Source organism: Nothobranchius furzeri, chromosome 4, assembly GCF_043380555.1.
Source record: "Nothobranchius furzeri strain GRZ-AD chromosome 4, NfurGRZ-RIMD1, whole genome shotgun sequence".
In the NCBI taxonomy this organism is placed as follows: domain Eukaryota; kingdom Metazoa; phylum Chordata; class Actinopteri; order Cyprinodontiformes; family Nothobranchiidae; genus Nothobranchius; species Nothobranchius furzeri.
The window spans coordinates 981,446-1,003,399 of NC_091744.1; the positions used below are offsets into that span (position 1 = coordinate 981,446).

At 40.3% G+C, this 21,954-nt stretch overlaps 2 protein-coding genes across 3 annotated transcripts in view; one reads left to right on the top strand and one right to left on the bottom strand.

Annotated features, from left to right (window-relative positions):
- The window catches only part of LOC139069571 (involucrin-like), a 299,878-nt gene that overhangs the window by 166,872 nt on the left and 111,052 nt on the right, over positions 1-21,954 (top strand). The window lies entirely within an intron of this gene.
- LOC107391362 (protein phosphatase 1 regulatory subunit 29) overlaps positions 1-21,954 on the bottom strand; it is a 312,738-nt gene that overhangs the window by 84,472 nt on the left and 206,312 nt on the right. The window lies entirely within an intron of this gene.

Genomic DNA, 21,954 nt, shown 5'->3' on the forward strand with positions numbered 1-21,954 from the left:
TCAGCATTATCCAGTCGAGATGGAGTAGATTTCCATGTGACAGACAATAAACTGTATGGGAGAGTGAGGTAAGTGTTCCTGACATTGTAGGTGTTTGTCTGTATCAAAGCGACATAATGAAACGGAAATGAATAGGATGGGTGGGATTTACATAAAGAAGCCAAGCAGACGTTACTAAAGATAGAAAAGTTGCAATATAGGCTGACATAAAACACATAAATTCATGTGTGAACTGATGCCAGAAAATTGCATTTAGTCATTTTTGATGAATTGGATGATTATACAAAGAAAGGCGTCATTGAACAGAAAAGTTTTGCCTTGGAATGATTGTGGAAAAAAACTAATTATATGAATGTGGATTTCGAAACTGGTTACCTAAAAATGTGATAAAATGGTACAAAATAGCTTTAAACACACTGTTGGCAGAATACCATACCATACCATACCATTTTATTTATAAAGCGCATTCAACATGGCATTACAACCAGACAAGGCGCTGTACATTAAAAGATTACAGTTAAATTAACACGTTCAGAATGACATTTAAAGCATAGTTTATAAGAAAAAATGAAAACAAGAAAATACTCGAACTAACAGTCGTAAAACACTAAAAACGCAAAGGAATGTGAAACAACAGATAAAAACATATGAAAGAACCACAGTAATACAGATGTTAATTATTGTGCATTCTATTGTAGAAAGAATGCAGATGTCGAAAGTGGTCCATGATTATGTATTATATGCAAGGTTGAAGTAGTGAGTTTTCATGCGAGATTTAAAAATGCTAATTGTTGGTGCTTGCCTCACTAGTAGTGGTAATGCATTCCACAGCTTGGGAGCACAGACAGAGAAAGCCCTTTCTCCACGGCTTTTCAGACGTGCGTTTGGAAGAGCTAGGAGGAGCTTATCCTCAGACCTGAGAGCACGAGGCGGATTGTAGTAATGGACGAGTTGACACAGATATGGAGGAGCTTGACTGTTCAGGGATTTATAAGTGAGCAGCATGATTTTGAAATTGATCCTGAGATGAACGGGCAACCAGTGGAGAGATTTTAGAATTGGTGTAATGTGCTGTCTTCTGTCAACTCCAGTCAGGAACCTAGCTGCTGAATTCTGGACTAGCTGAAGTCTAGATTGAGCTGCTTTACTGATGCCGTATAAGCAGGAGTTGGAGTAATCCAGCCGTGAAGTGATGAAAGTGTGGACTACTGATTTGAGAAGACGGACACTCAGGATGTGCTTAAGTTTAGAGATACGCCTGAGGTGGTAAAAACATGATTTAACTGTGTTATTGACCTGAGCATCCATCTTCAGAGCCTGGTCTATTTTAACTCCAAGGTTGGAAATTACAGTGGAGACATTAGGTGAGAGATAGTTGAGGTCAGGTTGAAGAGTAGCCGGGATGCTGTGAGGATTAAAAACGATTACTTCTGTTTTGGAGTCATTCAGATGGAGGAAGTTATCAGCAAGCCAAAGCTTAACATTATCGATACAATCAGACAGAACTTGCATTGATTGAGTTGGCTTGAATGAAAAGTAGATCTGACAGTCATCAGCGTAAAGATGGTATGAGACAGCGTGCCTTCTGAAAATGGCTCCTAAGGGCAGTATATAGAGGTTAAATAGTAACGGGCCGAGTATTGAACCTTGTGGGACACCCCAACGGAGTGGTTGTGACTCGGATGAACAGCCATCCAACATGACTCTAGCGGACCTGTTATAAAAGTATGACCTGAACCAATCTAGGGCTGAACCAGAAATGCCAGCCCAAGTCTGAAGTCTGGTGATCAAGATGTTATGATCGATCGTGTCAAATGCTGCTGATAGATCCAAAAGTAGCAGAACCACATGGAAACCTGAATCTAAAGCGAGAAAAATGTCATTAAACACCCGAACATGAGCAGTTTCAGTGCTGTGCTGTTTTCTGAAACCAGACTGAAAAATGTCCATTACCTGATTGTCATTTAGATGTGTCAGCATCTGTTCATACACTATTTTCTCAAGGACCTTAGATAAAAACGGTAATTTGGAAATTGGTCGGAGATTAGAGTAATCAGTGGGGTCGAGACCAGGTTTTTTCAAGATTGGCTGAAGAACGGCATGTTTAAAGGCAGAAGGAACTTCAGCCAATGTCAAGCTACTATTTAAGATGTCTAGCACATTATGGCTAATGAAAGGAAAAACCTCTTTCAGGAGACGTGGTGGGATAACATCTTCTGGGGAGCCAGACGGTTTCATGGCAGCAACAGTTTTTTCTAGATAGGGCAGAGAGATGGGCTGAAAGCTTTGAAGTTGCACATGAGGGGGAATGACTGAATCAGGAACATGGTTGGTTTGGTGAATCTGAGCTCTGATTACACTAATCTTATTTAAGAAAAACTGCAGGATTTGGTTACACAAGTCAGCAGACGCAGAGGAAAATAGTTTTGTAACTGGTGAAAGCACTGCATTCATAGTTTTATATAACACACCTTGATTATTAGAATTAGCCGTTACAATGCTTGCAAAAAATCGATTTCTTGCGCCTCTGACTGCTCTTTGGTACTGAGACCACGCCTCTCTCATGGATTCAAAGGATACAGTAAGCCTGTCTTTTATCCATTTACGTTCCAGTCTTCTGGCATGTTGTCTCATGGAACGAGTTTGCTCGTTCAGCCATGGGTCAGGTCGGGATGTATTTCGCCTTGATTTTAATGGAGCGACAATATCCAAAGCAGCCAGACAGGATGAATCAAGCGCATGAAGGAATATGCATGTGATTGTGACATCTTCTCACTAATCATTTTGACACAGGTTATTACGGCAAAAGTGTCACCAGTTATTACTCTAGATTCATCCCAGTCATTCTGTGGGAAGAGCATTGTTGTTTATAGTGAAAACTTTTATGCAGTTCAGATCAAATGATTAATTCATAATGCAACCCCAAGAGAAATGCACACTAAGTGGCCTATTGAAAGTCTACTGAAGTTCATAGTAGAATGTGTTTTTTTAATAATACAATATTAACAGAAACATGGCTACAAAAAGGAAACCTGTGTTGTGTTTTGGACTCATAAACAGACGTGTTCCTGTGCAAACACCAACGAGCTACAGACTTGGGATTTTCTTTGTGAGTGGGTTTGGAATCAAAATTAGACATTAGTTGTATGACACCCATGGAGTTACCATGAAGCAGAAAACCTAGTTGTTAGAGGGTAAGGATCGACTGAGTCCTTGTTAGAATCACTGATTAGCCATCAGTCAACCGTGTGTTGGGTAATTCATCAAGAAAACTGAGTGGAAGTAGGTGCAGACTTCATTTGTCTGTCTTCTGTGGACTTTGATGTGGTGTAATCTACTGAAAGAAAAACACGGTGAAACCATAGAACCATTTATGTACAGATTATGTACAGAAGATATAAAGACACACACACACACGCACGCACGCCCGCACGCACACACACACACACACTTACATTGACAGGCAATTTGTTACAATTACTGGGCCTGGATTATGACCTTGATAATACATCAGTTGTGTTAGAGCACACGTCAGTAAAGACTCTGAGAGGTGTGTGTGTGCGTAGCTGTTCAGTGTGTCTATGTGTGTCTATCCTGCTGTTCGCCTTGTTTTGACTTTGTATTTGGAAGATTGAGAAGTCTTAGAACGAGAGTTGGACTAATTAAAAATGGAATATCAATTCTTGGAAAAAGCTGTTCATGCAAGCTACATTTAGCATTTCTAAGGTCCAACATCTTCCTTTAGGGCCCCCACTAAAATCACATAATCTGATGGTTCCAGAAAATGGTATAATGCCGGCACATGCACATGCACAGATTAGATGCAGTTCACAGACCACACACATACCTGCTTTGTGGTTGTTGGCTATAATGTTAGCGGCTAGCATTTTAAGTTCACTGACCGTCAATAAAATCACAAGAAGAAGAATAAGAAGTTTGTTTATTCGTTGGCATCATGGCGATCACCTGGAAGTAAAAGTAACAAACTGATGGTGACCTGGCTTTGTTGCTACTGGACTTGTAAGTTGTCCAACAGTGTGGATCTTTTTACTTTGTGGTTTATTTTAGTATTAGTTGGTTCATGTTAGTGTCAGTTCGTCACTAGCGCTAGCTACAGCAGGCTGCTACAGGTTGTTTACTACAGTAGTAACTTGACTTTTAACCCGTAGGGAAGAGGAGAAGGCATCTGCTCTGTTACTTTAAGGACAGGACACTCATAATGATTGGTTGACATTTTTTCAGGATTGTAAGGCTCAGATAAAAATGAATTAATGATTCATTTTCTGACAAAACATTTAATTTATTGGTTGCCATCACTATTTAAAGAGCATTTCAGGCAATGTAGTAAAAATCCTTCAGAAAAAAGAAATTTAAGTCTTATCTTTAAAAATTATGCAAATGGTTGCATTAGTTTGTCAGTAAAGTTATTAAGTGGGACTGAGAATTCTACTGACTCACTTGCATGCAAACATGGTAAAATATCCCAATATAAAATAAAAATATACAAATAATTGTATTAGAAAAGTATATTTTTCAACACACAGCAGCAAGGTGAAAAATGATGGATGGATGGAAAATTTATTTTTTACCTTTTTAATCATTTTAGTGTCTCATTTGTTGCTACTTCAATGTGGACAAAATAAATAATAGCTGATGGGATGTTCTTGTTCAATTGCGCTAAACCACCTTCAGCTGAGGTTGCTTTCCCTGCAGCAGGAGAACATCTGAGTCAGTCAGTCTCTAGCTGATAAATGAAGCAGCTCATCTTTGTTGACGGTTTAAATTAGAGCCCTTTAGTCCACAGTTCTGTGGGCACTTTGTTAACTCCTTAACACAGACACCACTAGTGTGTTTCAGCCACAGAAGATTTTCAGAATGCTTTCTTTGAAGGCCCAAACAGAAAAAAAAGTGAAGAGAAAGTACCTGAGATAGGAGTTTTGCTTGATTGAGTTAACACTTCCCCAGATAATTGATTTAATTTAAAGGTTTTTTTTACAAGTAACTGTTTTGCTCCTCTGTGGATTATATTTACAACAAGAAAGTATAAAGAACTGAACAGACATCTGAAAGCCAGTGCCTCGCTAACAATACAACCTTTGATTACAAATGATCAAAATTAAATTAGTCTACAGGAACACAACTGGCTGTATGGCAAGCCAAATGAGCATTTATTCTGATATCAGGATATCAGCCAGAATTGTCATGAACATGTAAGCCATTTCTGTCCACTAGTTAACTAGTTAGCCATGTTTGTGTCAACTAGTTAAATAGTGACAGCCTAAATGTCAACTAGTTAACTAGTAAGGCCTAAATTCTCTCTAGTTAACTAGTTAAAATGTTTCATATCTTACTAGTTAACTAGTATTGCTCAGTGTGTTCACTAGTTAACTAGTGGACAGATCAATGTCCACTAGTTAACTAGTTAAAACACATTTAGTTTTTACTAGTCAACTAGTAAGGTACAAAAACTCGTACTAGCTGACTACTGAATGTAAAAATCCCACTTGTTAACTTTGCCCAATTTGGCCAGCCGCTTGAGCATTAATTCTGATATCTTGTCAACAGGTCAACTAGTTAACTAGTGAGGGTCAAACTGTACACGCTAGTTAACTAGTGAACACATTTTGACCTTCACTAGTTAACTAGTTGACACAAAAATGGCTCATTAGTTAACTAGTAAAGGCCAAAATGCATACCAGTCAGCTAGTTGAAGGTATTTGTGTCTCACTAGTTAACTAGTCAGGGTCAAAATGAGCCCACCAGTTAACTAGTGGGAGACGGAAATGTTCACTAGTTAACTAGTGAACACATTTTGGCTTCACTAGTTAACTAGGTGACACAAAATGGCTCACTAGTTAACTAGTAAAGGCCAAAATGCATACCAGTCAGCTAGTTGAAGGTTTTTGTGTCTCACTAGTTAACTAGTGATGGCCAAAATGTGCACACCAGTTAACTAGTGACAGAAGAAATGCCCACTAGTTGACTAGTGAACACATTTTGGCTTCCTAGTTAACTAGGTGACACAAAAATGGCTCACTAGTTAACTAGTAAGGGCTAAAATGCATACCAGTCAGCTAGTTGAAGGTTTTTGTGTCTCACTAGTTAACTAGTGACAGTTCAAAGTGTCCACATGTTCACTAGTGAAGGCAAAACTCCTAACTAGTTAAGTAGTTGGAGTAGGGCAGTGCCACTAGTTAACTAGTGAACCATTAATGACTCACTAGCTAGCTAGTTGATTGTAGCAGGCTCACTAGTTACCTAGTTGATGCATCCATTGTCCAAACTAGTTAACTAGTGAGGACATAAATGTATACTAGTAAACTAGTTCAAGCCTACATTCACACTAGCTAGCTAGTTGCACAGAATTCTAATTAGGAGGCAGAGAATTTCTCAAATTGAGGCTTTCTATTGGCTCACTATGTTAAAATAAAATATGACAACCAATCACAGTGCGGAATTTTGCAAAATCCCACCCCAAACATTTGCATGCGGCACACAAGTTAACATGCTGGCCAGAGGAACCTCAGCTAGTAAACTAGTAGTGGCTTCAGTGTGACACTTACATGTAAACTTGTGAAGGCGGAACTGCTCACTAGTTAACTAGAGAGGGTACAAATGTCCACTAGTTAACTAGTGAGGTGCAAAATAAGTGTCACTAGTTCACTAGTGGGCCCCAAAACGCCCACAAGTTAACTAGTAAGGTGTGGATATGCTCACTAGTTAACTAGTGAGGTGCAGATTTGCTCACTAGTTAACTAGTGCACCATTAAGCGCCCACTAGTTAACTAGTAAGGTGCAAAAAAGCATCACTAGTTAACTAGTAAGGTGCAGATATGCTCACTAGTTAACTAGTGGGCCCCAAAACGCCAACTAGTTAACTAGTAGGGTGCGGATTTGCTCACTAGTTAACTAGTGAGGCGCAGATATGCTCACTAGTTAACTAGTGACGTGCGGATTTGCTTACTAGTTAACTAGTGAGGCGCAGATATGCTCACTAGTTAACTAGTGAGGTGCGGATTTGCTCACTAGTTAACTAGTGAGGCGCGGATTTGCTCACTAGTTAACTAGTGAGGTGCGGATTTGCTCACTAGTTAACTAGTGAGGTGCAGATATGCTCACTAGTTAACTAGTGAGGTGCGGATTTGCTCACTAGTTAACTAGTGAGGTGCAGATATGCTCACTAGTTAACTAGTGAGCATATCTGCACCTCACTAGTACCTCACTAGTTAACTAGTGAGCATATCTGCACCTCACTAGTTAACTAGTGAGGTGCGGATTTGCTCACTAGTTAACTAGTTGCATCTAAAAACACATACAAGCTGACCATTTTTGTCCACTAGTTAACTAGTGGAACAATTGAAATTTCACCAGTTTACATGTGTGGGAGTGCAGCAGCTCACTAGTTAACTAGTGCCTGAAACACAAATTATGCATATTCTAATGAGAAGGCGGGCAGAAGACTCCTGTTGGGTATAAGAATCCCACCCAGTCTAAAACGTATGTGCTGTGGCCTCACAATCTGATGGGTGTCCCTGAGCGCCAAGGCTTGCACTCATTAGTCATGGTTTGACACCTACTGGTTGGTCGTTGCGGCGGGTTCGAATCCCGCAGATGGCATTCCGCAATTGCTGTAACATTATTTATTTTCTCTTTGTGTTGTAATGTTCAAAGTTTTATTGTTTTACTGCTTTTATTCCCCCCTCCCAAATCAAGTAAAGCACCTCGTTTGGTGTCGTGTAAGGGAGATCAGTTGGCGAGTTCAAGTCCCATTGAGGAGAATTGGAATTTAGTGTGCCAGTAATTTTATTGTAGTTCATTTTTGTTTGGTATTGAAAGTTTGGTATTGAAAAAGGCTATATTAAAAATAATTATTGATATATATATATATATATATATATATATATATATATATATATATATATCTCCATCCATCCATCCATCCATCTTCCCAAGAAATAGATCAAATGACACTGAGGGAAAAAACTGTGGTTATTTTGGAGAGGGTGCTGGCTGCAAAACCACAAAGGCGGAGCTGCACCCCGCCCATTCACGCAAACTCAGCCTAGCCCACTGACTTCCGTTTTTGTTTTCAACTTTATCGCAAACTGACCTGACCCACATGAATTACGGCTGTTACTAGTTTACAGTCGTTAATGCTATGTTCTATACTCCAATTAAACAAGATAAATATAACTTGCTACATGACAAAGACTGAATATATCTCGAAATGAAAAGGTTTCTTTTAACGAATATCTGCCTACAGCTGGTCTAATAAAAGTGGTGTACAACAGCACTTCAGTCTATTGAATGGCCTCTGGTAGTCTAGTGGTAAAATCGTCTGAGTTGGTTTTTGCTTTCCCCTCAGCTGATGCTGGTTCGATTCTCGGTGGGGTCATCAGCAGTCTATTTAGCCACATTCAATTTGTTTATATTTTAGTTGTAATGTTTCTTTTCAGCAAAATATTTATGTCGCTAAAAGTTCTTTGAATTTGGTCGTTCCTAAACAGCATTTTAGTTGAAACTCTGCTCACAAATGGACTCACACTGGCTAAATAAACGAATAAATAAATAAATAAACACATTATATGTTAAACGGTATACCAGTAAATTGTTGTAAACATAGTACTGGCAAGTGTAGCTAGAAATGAAGAAAAGAGGTTGTAAACTACCTAAAACTTACACTACTGGGAGGCGAAACAGCATGTCAACCTGACTCCATAACCACTACACCACCACATCTGTTATAAATCAAGTGGCGTTACATGTAATTGTGCTGCCCAGTGTGTCTCTGAGATGGGATGTATGGTTTATTGGCGGTGTCTCAGTAGAAGTCATTTCAGAAATAATTTGTCAGAAAATTCACAGAATATCCAGATTTGAGAACCAAGACCAGACCCGCTTCGGGGGAGGAGACCAAATTGAAGCTGAGATGGGAGGAAAATGCATGAATGAGGCTAAAAATGGCTTTGGCGTGTTTCTTATGAGGAAATGACAATATAACATGATTAAAAGTTCCAAAAGTTAGATTTTTAATTATATGGAACCTTTACAAAAACTGTTCAATTAACTTCTCAACTCCGTCCTCAATCTCGCATTTTTTAGCTACAACACCCTCTTTGGTTCCAGAATGCTATCAAGTCTGACAACTGGAAGGAATTAGACTGACTCTAATGGAATGGGCGGGGCTGATTCTGGAATGGGCGGCGCTGACTCTGGTGCAGCTCCACCTTCTGGTGCAGCTCCGCCTTTGTGGTTCTGCAGCAAGCACCACTTGTTATTTTGAGCTAGTACCAGAAGACAGTGTAACCTTTTTTAGTTCTCTCCAGTCAAAACAAAACTTTAGACTTTTTTCTTTTTTAAATTTAACAGGGAACAGCAATCAATTGAACAGGGAACTGCAACCAGTAGTCACACAACAAAATAAAATCACACAAACAAAATAAAGTTACTCTCCTTTTTTCTTGGTGTCTGAAAAGGGCAGGGAAAACCATCAGACTCCAGTCACCCATCGAATGGACTCTTCACCCTCCTGCCCTCTGGGAAGCGCCACAGGAGCCTATGGACTAAGACTACCAGGTCCCGAAACAGTTTCTTCCCCACAGCTGTCAGACTCCTAAACTCTGCCTGCTGACATAACACCCCAAACCAGCAGCACCCTACATAAACTCTGTAGAAACAAGAAAGCCCTGGAAATCGATGCAGAGCGTCGCGGGATATGCCTGACTGGTCATATATATTACCTCTCATGACACTGACCTCTGACCCTATGAACTTGTGTATGTGATGAGTTTATTTACCTTTGATAGGGAGTTATGACCTCTGATTTTGTCAAAATCCTTCAACCCGTTCAGGAGATATTGCACACAAAAGCCAAATTTTCATATATACGGCCTCACACAACCTTGACCTTTGACCCTATGAGGTTTTGTACTTCATGAGTTTATTTACCTTAGATAGGGAGTTCTCACCTGCGATTTGGTCAAAGTATTTCAACCTGTTCAGAAGATATTGCACACAAAAACCAATTTTTCATATATACGGCCTCACACGACCTTTACCTTTGACCCTATGAGGTTGTGACCTGATCAGTTTATCTACCTTTGATAGGGAGCTATCACCTCTGATTTGGTCAAAATCATTCAACCCGTTCAGGCAATTTTTGATATATATATGACCTCACACAACCTTGACCTTTGACCCTATTACATTGTGTTCCTAATCAGTTCATGTACCCTTCATAGTAATAAAATACACAGGCGAGGGTCCGACTCTCTGGAGGACGCCATGTTGGATTCTATGTTTATTTAGCTGTATTTATGGTTTTGCTGGTGGTTTTTGACTCCTTTGAAAACTGTGCAACAACACTCTTCTTCTTCCTTTTCTCGTGTGTTATTTGGCGGATGGCACTCAACATAAAAAGATGCATTTCTCAAACAATTAATGTATTGGAGCGTGAACCTGAGTCATTAATCTCATATCCTAATTTGAGAGTTACAGCTAGAGTCCAGAGAGTTTTGTTGGCTTTATGAGCATTAGTTAGTAAGGTCCTCACTTGAACAAAAAATACAGCTTGTTTGCAGTGACTTTGGTATTTACTACCCCCTATTGCCAGAAATCTACACACTTTCCCTTTAAGCGCGTTGTCTCTTTAAGACTGGTCCTGGGTGACATTGGAGTTTACAGCGAGGCCGTAGAAATTCTCTGTCTGGATATTTATTGTGGAGATTAATGGACTAAAATGGGTTGCTGCACCGTGACTGTCTTCTCCTTTTTTTGGAGAGTAAAAACTATATTTTGGTTTTTAAATGCTGCCGCTGCACCGTATTAAGAAATGATATTACTGGTTGGTTCGAAATGGGTTGAAATGTTCACATTTCTTCTTTGCTTTACATGCTGATCACTAAAGCGTGCTTTAATTAATATTGCGTTTTCGTAAAACGTAAGAGCAAACAAGGGGGATTTTAATTGACAAAAATAATAAAATCAGCACATTTCCAAGCCAACTGCGGTTAACATTGGCACGTCGGCTTGAAAAATATCTCCTTTTTGCCGTAAATAACACACATTTCATAGCTGTTGTGGGTTATTTATGTGTTCATCAGTGCTTGAGAACTGTAACTTTGGGGAGCGGGTCGTAATTGTGGGCTTTTAATGCGGTGCTGTCTGTGGCGAGGTGTTGGTAGGGTCTGATCGGAGCTGCAGCCAGAGCATTTTGCCCGACCAGCGGCTGCTGGGAGCTGGTCCACGGTGAAGCAGCCCACGCAGCCGAACGAGGGCTTCCCGGCTAAGAGCTGACCAGGGCCGGAGTGGGACACATTTTCAGCCCTGGAGTTTCAGACCCCAGACCGGCCCACTTAACGAATTATTATTAAAATCATGTTAGAACTTTATATGTATAGTCTACAAAAGCACACTACTCGGTAAAGCCTTGTAATTGTAAAGCAAGAAAGAGTTGAAAGAGTTGAGTTGCTTTACAAGAAAGAGCAACTCTTTCTTGTAAAGCAAGAAAGAGTTGCTTTACAATGTAGGTTTATTTGAACATCAGTGCACATCTCCAACATTGTTCTTTACAACACATTCTCTAACAATATAACAATCTACATTCTGTTCAAACAGCTGTTCTGAGATTTTCAAACCTTTAAAATGAAATGACTCAGCACTCCCTTTCACACTTTTTCCAGTTTCCCTAGACTCACCTGCACACAATTAAAATAATCATCTGTAAAGCTTTGGCACATTTGATATGGAAAACACATCTTTGTAACCAATTAAAATATTTTCTATGGCAAAATATGCAGGCTTATTTAATTTTACTTTCATTCTAATAACGATCTGTTGTGGGCTTTGTGCATTTACTAACAGAAATACATCAGGTCACTACTATTATTTGGGCATTAAAATTATTATAATGAAACTGATGTTTGCTTGTTTGCACATGAGTTGGCTCACCTTCTATCCCAACAGGAGCAATACCCTCACTGCTGGCTCCTGGCTCTTCTTCTGACACTACATTGTGTGAAAATTGTCACAATTCAGCATTCATTTTCCTTTTTTACACGCTTTCTGATCAATGCTGAATCATCTAGCATTTTAGGACACTTTCATATAGAGCCAGGATAGTTTTCATCATATAAATTTTAATAATATTCAGTTGACTGACTCAATAAGTAATCCTACCAGTACATGCCCGCTCTGGAATTGTGGGTTTCTGCCTGGTGCTTATTAGGCCTACTGGATCTTGTGTTTGACTCTGACAAGACAGTTTGGTGGCATCAGTCACATCATACTGTAAATTATATTACATAACGTTATGTCATGATGCCATATAATTCATTATTGATGCTTAATTAACTTGAATGGTGATTTGCAGCCGGTAAAGTTTAACATCTTGACTTGCCTTACCCGTTTTATCTTCATTTGAAGTTAAAGACCGCAAGCTTGTTTGAGAAAAAAAAGGTGCTCATTTTTGCACATTTAGCTGCATCCAGGGCCAGATTAAGACTTCGTTGTACCCTGGGCAACAATATTCAAGGGCCCCATCATCACGACCCAAGGATCACCATAATATGGTCACATACAGAATATTTTACTGTAATATGCAGTAAATATACTCAATGCTTGAATGCCTGACATCACGTAACCCGCTCAGGGTAACCTTTGACCCACCTTGTGTGGACTGACCAATGAGGAGAGGGTCTTAACTTGAGGCCCTCTCTTCATTGGTCAGTCTGCATGAGACTGACTCTCAACTGACGTTTAGTCATAGGCAGCGAAGCGTCTGTGCAGCACAAAAGCCCGGGTGGACAGTTTGTTTAGTACAGGGTGATCATATTTCCATTTCCAAACAAGAGAACAGGGGATCTGTGCCTATGACATCACACTATGGCAACACCACACAAACCACGTTGGGACCCATTTTCTTGTAAGAACTAAATTAATATCAGATTCTGCCAATAAAAGGGCTCTAAAACAATTCATATGTAAATATTTAGCATATGTATTGCAAAATCTCATTTTTCTGCTTTAGTGCTGCAACAAGGTTTTAATAATAATAAATTATTATAACTTTTGTTTTACTACAGCATCGGTACGCTTCCTGTGCACAGATTATTAAGGGTGCTTGTTTCAGCTGTGAGATTAGACGATAGGATCAATGATAAAATAAGTTGTCACACACTCCATGGAAACTTTCAGAGAATCCACAAATAGTGGCTTTCAATTTCATCTGATAATATTAGAACATGTCAGTAATGTCTGAGGAGCTTTTATAAACACTGGATAACTAACAATACTGGAGAGGGTAACAATTACACAGAGGCTTCTGGGGAGCCCAGTTATGGGGTGGGTGGGGGGGGGGTCATTTTGCCTTGGCCCCCAAAATGTCTTGAAACGGCCCTGGGTGTGTGACTGAGTTTTGAAGGTGATTTGAATTGTATCAGATGTATAACTATGACATGTGTATAACTTATTGTTTTATACTGGTAAAAACTTGTAGTGGAGATAAATCTACCTACATTTTACTTTACACTTAGTTTTGTTTTCTTGTTTTTATTTAACTATTTCCTGTCCTGTCTGTCTCTCGTCTTCCTGCGTCTCCTCTAAACTCTCCAGAAAAAACTGCTGCCAGGATTCTTACTTTTTCACCTCATCAGTTACTTTTGAGCAGATCAAATGGATCTCCTGACCGCAAAGCGGAGTGCGCCTTTCGATGCTGCGTCAGTGAGGTGAAATCACCGCAGCACCGCGCAGCACAGGTGATGAGCTGCGCAGCAGCAGAGCGCTTCAGGCACAAATAAGACAGAAAATAGAGAATATGTGCGGACATGAACGATCGTGTGCTAATTATAGTTTTTTGGTTGCGCCACTTTGAGAATGGACCGTGCGCTGGACGCAGCTGCCTGGATCGCTGCGCAATAACGCGCTGTGCCGCTCTTTGTGCTCTCTGCTCAGAAGAGTCCATAAATGATGTAATATAGATAGAAAACTTGTTTCCGGCTCCCCTGGATGTGTAAGATATACAGCTCCCCCATAATTCGATCCCTGCTCCTGGATGAAAAGCCGACATTTTCATCAATACAAGAACCCGCAGTCCGGACGCCCGGACAGAGAGTGAAAAGTGGACATGTCCGGGGAAAACCGGACATACGGTCACCCTAGTTTAATATAATGCGGGAGATTACAGACATGCCTACAGTATTTTGCTCGTGCGCTTGCTGGCCTGGGCCCTTCGTGGGCCCTGGTCAATTGCCCAGTTGCCCATATGGTTAATCCGGCCTTGGCTGCATCTGTTTCCAACGCTTTCCTCTTTTTAATTCTTGCCTTCTCCGCGCCACCCTTGCTCTTTCTACTTTCCATCTTTCCGTCAACTGCGTGGTCACGTGGTGCGCACAGGCGCATACTGGGGAAAAAAAACGAGCTGCAGCCTGCAGGTAGAGCCAGCCAGAGACAGCCGGGAGGAGCGTATGTGATCAGCCCGGCGGCCTCAGTGCCATGACTGAACACCGGCACCAAAAAATAAAAATAAAATGATAAAAAACAAAAACGAGAGCACCGGCCCCATGCGGCCCAAACATCGCGCGGCCCACCGGGAATTCTCCAGACCCTCCCGATTAGCCACTCCGGGCCTGGAGCTGACCGCAGCGGCCCCGACGACCGCGGGCCAGCGACCCGAGAAATAACATGGGGAGTCCTGCTGCTGCCTGCTGTTGTTTGTTTTCCGTAGTAAATACCTGAATATGCAGAGACTCAACAGGTCATTCAGTTGTGTGGTATCATTCAGATGATCAAATGAAATGTTGCAACATTAATATCAGTTTACCTGATCTTGATCAATAATCACATTGATGAATTGGTGCATGAATAACTACAAACCCTGCTTCCTGCAGCAGCGTTTTCTGCTCTAGATTTATGATCTGCTATTTGTATATTTCAACGAAAAAGACGGAAATGGCATTAATTATTTAGATTTATTTGTGGATTTTTTTGTCGATGTTAACCCTGTTGTGTCTCAGTTCATGAAGCTGTTTTCAATGTTTCCCGCGATGCGAGCAGCTGATTGTGCAGCAGATGGCCGCGGACATGATCAATTTCGAAGTGCTAGTTCTGGATCAAGAGAAAGCCTGCTGTGCTGTGCCGATGATTTTATTTTGCGAGGATGGATTGAGGAAGGGGGACACACATGCTTAAATATCGACTGTCGGCAATAATCAGATTCATACTCATAAAATACTTGTTAACATGTTTTGTGTGTGTGTGTGTGTGTGTGTGTGTGTGTGTGTGTGTGTGTAACTCTGCCCACTAATCCGTTACGTATTTTGTTTCTTGTTGACATAAATACAAAAATTATGCAAAAGAAAAGAAGTGAAATAATGTACACAACTAAAGTGTATGATCCAGTATCGAACCCGCGACCTTCACCATTGCAGGCGAACGCGTTAGTCACTAGACCACCGGCACTGGGGGCTACATCTCCTCGCAAATTCATACCTTTAAAACACTATGAGTGCTGGAGGCTTTACAGCAACGTATGTAAAATAGAGCCTTTTTTATTATTATAAACTTGTCGCTTCCGTACAAATGTGAAACAATATATCTGACGGAGATTTCTGCGGAGTTTCTGCACTTTCCTGTCAACAGAAACAGACATGCTGTCTGCCGCTGCCTTCCGCCTCCAGGCTTTTTCAGACTAATAACTGAAAACTAAAGACTGCACACGTTAACTGAACAAAGATTACAGCAATACACCACAACTTTCTCGCTACAAATATCGTCAAAACATATTTATGTGCTCAAACGATCTTAGTTTATCAAATTTTCTCTTAGAACAGCCTGAACAGAGTCCGCCATACTTTCTCTGTTTCTCAGTCCTACATGGACCAATCACATAGCTGTTCTGCATTTCTTCATTTGCATGTAAAGGCCGGATTTGCTCACTAGCTAACTAGTGAGCAGTACAGCGGTCGAACTAGTTAACATGTTACACAGAATGCCAGCCAAGTGTGTATTTATTCAAATTCCACAAATTTACTAGTTTTAGGGGCATTTTTCTGCAGCTAGTTAACTAGTGACAGTGTTTTGTGTTCACTACTTAACATGTAAGGCTCAGTTTGCCCTCTATAAGCTAGTGAGAAAAAATTATAATGCAGATATGCTCACTAGTTAACTAGTGAGTGCTTCCTGTCCCATTACAAGTGAACTAGAAAGGCCAAATATGTCAACTAGTTAACTAGTGAAGGTAAATTTGTCACTAGTTAACTAGTAAGAACACATTTTTACATAACAAGTAAACTAGATTGCTCCAAAAACAGCAACTAGTGTGCGTCTTGTGCGCACTAGTTAACTAGTGAGCATATCTGCACCTCACTAGTTAACTAGTGAGCATATCTGCACCTCACTAGTTAACTAGTGAGCAAATCCGCACCTCACTAGTTAACTAGTGAGCAAATCCGCACCTCACTAGTTAACTAGTGAGCAAATCCGCACCTCACTAGTTAACTAGTGAGCAAATCCGCACTTCACTAGTTAACTAGTGAGCAAATCCGCGCCTCACTAGGTAGCTAGTAAGCAAATCCGCACCTCACTAGTTAACTAGTGAGCATATCTGTGCCTCACTAGTTAACTAGTGAGCAAATCCGCACCCTACTAGTTAACTAGTTGGCGTTTTGGGGCCCACTAGTTAACTAGTGAGCATATCTGCACTTTACAAGTTAACTAGTGATGCTTTTTTGCACCTTACTAGTTAACTAGTGGGTGCTTTAGGGCACACTAGTTAACTAGTGAGCAAATCTGCACCTCACTAGTTAACTAGTGAGCAAATCCGCACATCACTAGTTAACTAGTGAGCATATCTGTGCCTCACTAGTTAACTAGTGAGCAAATCCGCACCCTACTAGTTAACATGTTGACATTTTGGGGCCCACTAGTTAACTAGTGAGCATATCTGCACTTTACAAGTTAACTAGTGATGCTTTTTTGCACCTTACTAGTTAACTAGTGGGCGCTTTAGGGCGCACTAGTTAACTAGTGAGCAAATCTGCACCTCACTAGTTAACTAGTGAGCATATCCGCACCTTACTAGTTAACTTGTGGGCGATTTGGGGCCCACTAGTGAACTAGTGACACTTATTTTGCACCTCACTAGTTAACTAGTGGACATTTGTACCCTCTCTAGTTAACTAGTGAGCAGTTCTGCCTTCACAAGTTTACATGTAAGTGTCACACTGAAGCCACTACTAGTTCACTAGCTGAGGTTCCTCTGGCCAGCATGTTAACTTGTGTGCCGCATGCAAATGTTTGGGGTGGGATTTTACGAAATTCCGCACTGTGATTGGTTGTCATATTTTATTTTGACACAGGGAGCCAATAGAGAGTCTTAATTTGAGAAATTCTCCGCCTCCTAATTAGAATTCTGCGCAACTAGCTAGCTAGTGTGAATGTAGACTTGAACTAGTTTACTAGTATACATTTATGTCCTCACTAGTTAACTAGTTTGGACAATGGATGCATCAACTAGGTAACTAGTGAGCCTGCTGCCATCAACTAGCTAGCTAGTGAGCCATTAATGGTTCACTAGTTAACTAGTGGCACTGACCTACTCCAACTAGTTAACTAGTTAGGAGTTAAGCCTTCACTAGTTAACTAGTGTGCACATTTTGGCCATCAATAGTTAACTAGTGAGACACAAAAAACCTTCAACTAGCTGACTGGTATGCACTTTGGCCTTTACTAGTTAACTAGTGAGCCATTTATGTGACAACTAGTTAACTAGTGAAGCCAAAATGTGTTCACTAGTTAACTAGTGCACATTTATGTCTACCACAAGTTAACTAGTGTGCAAATTTTGGCCATCACTAGTTAACTAGTGAGACACAAAAACCTTCAACTAGCTGACTGGTATGCATTTTGGTCTTTACTAGTTAACTAGTGAGCCATTTATGTGTCAACTAGTTAACTAGTGAAGCCAAAATATGTTCACTAGTTAACTAGTGCGCATTTATCTCTACCACAAGTTAACTAGTGTGCACATTTTGACCCTCACTAGTTAACTAGTGAGACAAATACCTTCAAGTAGCTGACTGCTATGCATTTCTGCTTTTACTAGTTAACTAGTGAGCAGTTTTTGTGTCAACTAGTTAACTACTGAAGCCTAAATGTGTTCACTAGTTAACTAGTGCGCATTTCTGCTGTCACTAGTTAACTAGTGGGCACATTTTCACCCTCGATATTTAACTAGTTGACACAAACATGTCTAACTAGTTAACTAGTGGACAGAAATGGCTTACATGTTCATGACAATTCTGGCTGATATCCTGATATCAGAATAAATGCTCATTTGGCTTGCCATATGGCTGAAATCAAAGTCCTAAGCGACACCCTCTCCTGCTAGCCAATGGGAAATCTGCCATCTTTAAATTCACTCAATCACAGCACCAACAGTAATGACTAACTAGGCACAGAGAGATAGGATTAGACTATGGGATGCTCTAGCAATACTCTAATAATCTAAGATCTATTACAACCACAAGACTTCATGAATACAATGATGCACAAGCACAAAGAGGAAACACCTGATTGTTTACGTTCACACTTTGGAATGCACGGTGCGCTGTGAGAAAATGTGGGTGAGGCTGAAATCTAGAGCAGAGAGGTGAGTGCACACTGAATAAATCAGCCATACTGCACGATTGATCCCGTGGATGCCCTGTCACTAGGATGATAAGGTGTCGACGATTAGCTGTGGCCTGTAAAAGAATGTGTGAACATGGCGGCGTCTGCTGCACAGGCAACTGTTCTTGTGCTGATGGAGGACATTGATATTGGCAGAGTGTGAAGAGAGTAGATGATCTGGGATCAGATTGATTTACTGGTCATGGATGCTGACCGTATGCCCACCTGTAGTAGCAGTACTTGCCAGTGATGATTTAGCAGTCAGGTGCCTTCTTACCAATAATGAGGTAACCATCAGTCTCAGTAAGGGATTGTTTTATTTGCTTCTTTCACTTTGAAAGTATTCACTGAAGACTTATTTTTTTAAACTGGTGATTGTGGTCATGGTTTAAACCTAGCAAAAATATCGTATTTAATATTTACTTTTTGAAGGATAGAAATGTAGTCCTTTAGCATTTTTTGTTAAAATAACCTGATTGATCAATACAAATGTAAAAACATTTCGTGGTTTGATACTGAATACTCTAATTTCCCTCTGGGATTAATAACGTATCTTTGATTGATTTGATTTGAATTGATATTTAAAAGCACTGTGTAGATTTATATATGTATTCATTTATTTATTTAGAGAATTTAGATGCAAACATTTACTGTATGTCTTTTGTGTGGTGCAATTCAACCTCCAACTGCAGGGTGGCAGAAGTGTTTACTGCCTAGATAATCACTGAACAACAAGATCCCTTGATGACACTGGGTGTGTCTTGGAAATGTCTGGTCTGTGTTGTCCAATTGAATTCTGTCTTAAAAATTGCAAATAATGCCTGGCTTTTGTCGTAATATATTTTTACTGTCTCTCCTGTACACACTTGCCAATAAATGCAGCATCACACCTCAGTTTAATGCGAGCAAACTGGACCAGGTGATGGAGATGTTACGTGGATTGATGTGCAGAATGAGGTGCGAAAGTCCCTTTTGCAACAGCGTTGGGTATTAGAAAAACCTTACTCATACCCTCTTGTGTGAATTTGGGCCCAATTTGATAACTGCAAGGGAGTCAGACATCTGTATTCAGCTGTTGAACACCCCCACAGAGTTAAACATCAGATTTGCTGTTGATAAGTCCTACTGTGTCAAACCCCCATCGAGCTATGTGTTTACCTCATCAATCTTCATGTCACCCACCCTCACAAATACATCAACTACTACTGTGCTATTTTACATCTCAACATGTCTCATTCACAATTGTTTACTATATTGTATTTTAATTTACTGCAGGGCTAGGTAACCCTGGTCCTGGAGAGCCACTATCCAGCACGTTTTAGAGGTTCCACTGCTTCAACACAACTAAGTTTAATTAGTAAGTGATTGCCTGGCTTCTGCAGAGCCTGATGAGCTGCTAAACTGGTGACTCAACTGTGTTAAAGCAGGGAAACATCTAAAACGTACTGGATAGCGGCCTTCCTGGACCAGGGTTCCCTACCCCTGATTTACTGAATACTAATGACCAAAACAATATTTTCAAAGTCACACAAAATCTTGCAGAGAATGGCCTGGTCCTCGAAGAAGAAACAAATAAAACATAAAATTCTATTCAGAGTTCAAAATGGATCTTTCATCCCTTGAGTGCAACAACTGACTTGAATGTGAAGTAGTTACGATTATATGCACTTTGTTTTGGAACACTCTTAATGAACTGTGCCATGGAAATTCTTAGTGACACAACAAGTCAGTGCCTCGATGCATTCTGATGTGTTTCCTTAAACAGGAAACTTAACTAATCAGCATAATGAACTGAGCTCAATGCACTGATGAGTAGGTTCATTTGGGATGTTTTTAAACTATCTTGAGATTACTCTTACCGGGATTTGGCGATAAATAAATAAACTGAATTGTTATATTAGTTGCACATTTACAGAGGTGGATAGATTAGCCAAACATTGTACTCAAGAAAAGTAAAAGTAGTAATAGGTAAACCACTCAAATGGGAGTAAAATGTATTTTGTGAAAATGAACTTGGAGCAGTAAATATAGATTTATATCTATATTTCAAAAGTGGTGTAGATTTAGCTTGTTTAGTTGTTTATAATCTTACATTAATTAATCGGGGCACCATCAGTTTTGTGGAACTGGACCATTGGATTTAATATCTACCTCTGCTCATATTAATCAGTCTCATAGTTAACTCCACAAGTTAATCTAAAGGATAATTCTTGACAGAATGCGCCGATTATTCTCGAGAATTTCTAGAAATGATCCGGTGTTATTTACATTTTGTGAGTTTATTACAAACATCAGTTAAGACATGGACAAAAAGGACCAAACCCAGCTTATCATTTCATGCATGGAATTGAGACAATTGTTAACCCAAAGTTTTATGGCAGTGATATGAAATACTGATCTGTAATAAAGTGGAAATTTGGTGACACCAAGATTATAGGAAAATGGGGAATAATTTCTAAAAGGGAGCAAAGTGAGAGTGTGGTGTGTGTGTGTGTGTGTGTGTGTGTGTGTGTGTGTGTGTGTGTGTGTGTGTGTGTGTGTGTGTGTGTGTGTGTGTGTGTGTGTGTGTGTGTGAGTGTAGGAATGCAAGAGGGAGTTGTGTGTTCAGGTGGTTGAGTGGATGCAACAAGAGTTGGCGCGTGTGTGTGTGGTAGCAGAGAAAAGAGGATAAAACTTCAGAGCTAAACGTGAATTTTGGATTGAAATAAAACCTGCCATAAAGGAAATGTAATAATCTCAATTCACGAATCGACTTAAAGCAGAAAAGATCAGCCAGTTGGAAATGTTTTCACAGACCTGCTTTCCGTGGCCAGAAGGGTAGCCAGCGGCCGCAACAGCCTGGGGTCCTGGCTCGTGCCGAGGCCTTTTTGGATTAAATGGTGCTGGCTCCCTGGTAGGTCAACATCGGTCATGGAAGGGGGTATGTGGCCCTCCTCGATCGTGGCTTGACCTTTCGGTTCCTCCAGCTGCACCAAACGTGGAATTCAGATCGCAAGTCCGAATTATCCAAACGAGATTGAATCAGAGAAACTGTTCCAAATTGGGTTTAACTCTTAATGCAAGGGCTCGACTGGACCGCGCCGACTTCCGGTTTTATGTAGAAAGCCAAAACAAAACAAACGGAACTCTGAGTTTACTGTAACTTGTGAGAGCTAATGGCTTAACAACTTTTATGAGCGTCGATCATTTTTTGCTGGGCCCAGATGGAAAAGCCCAGCAGAGGTTCGCTTCAAGCTTCTTTCGTCTGAACTTCTGGTTTTATAAACTTTCTTTTTGTCACACCCACAA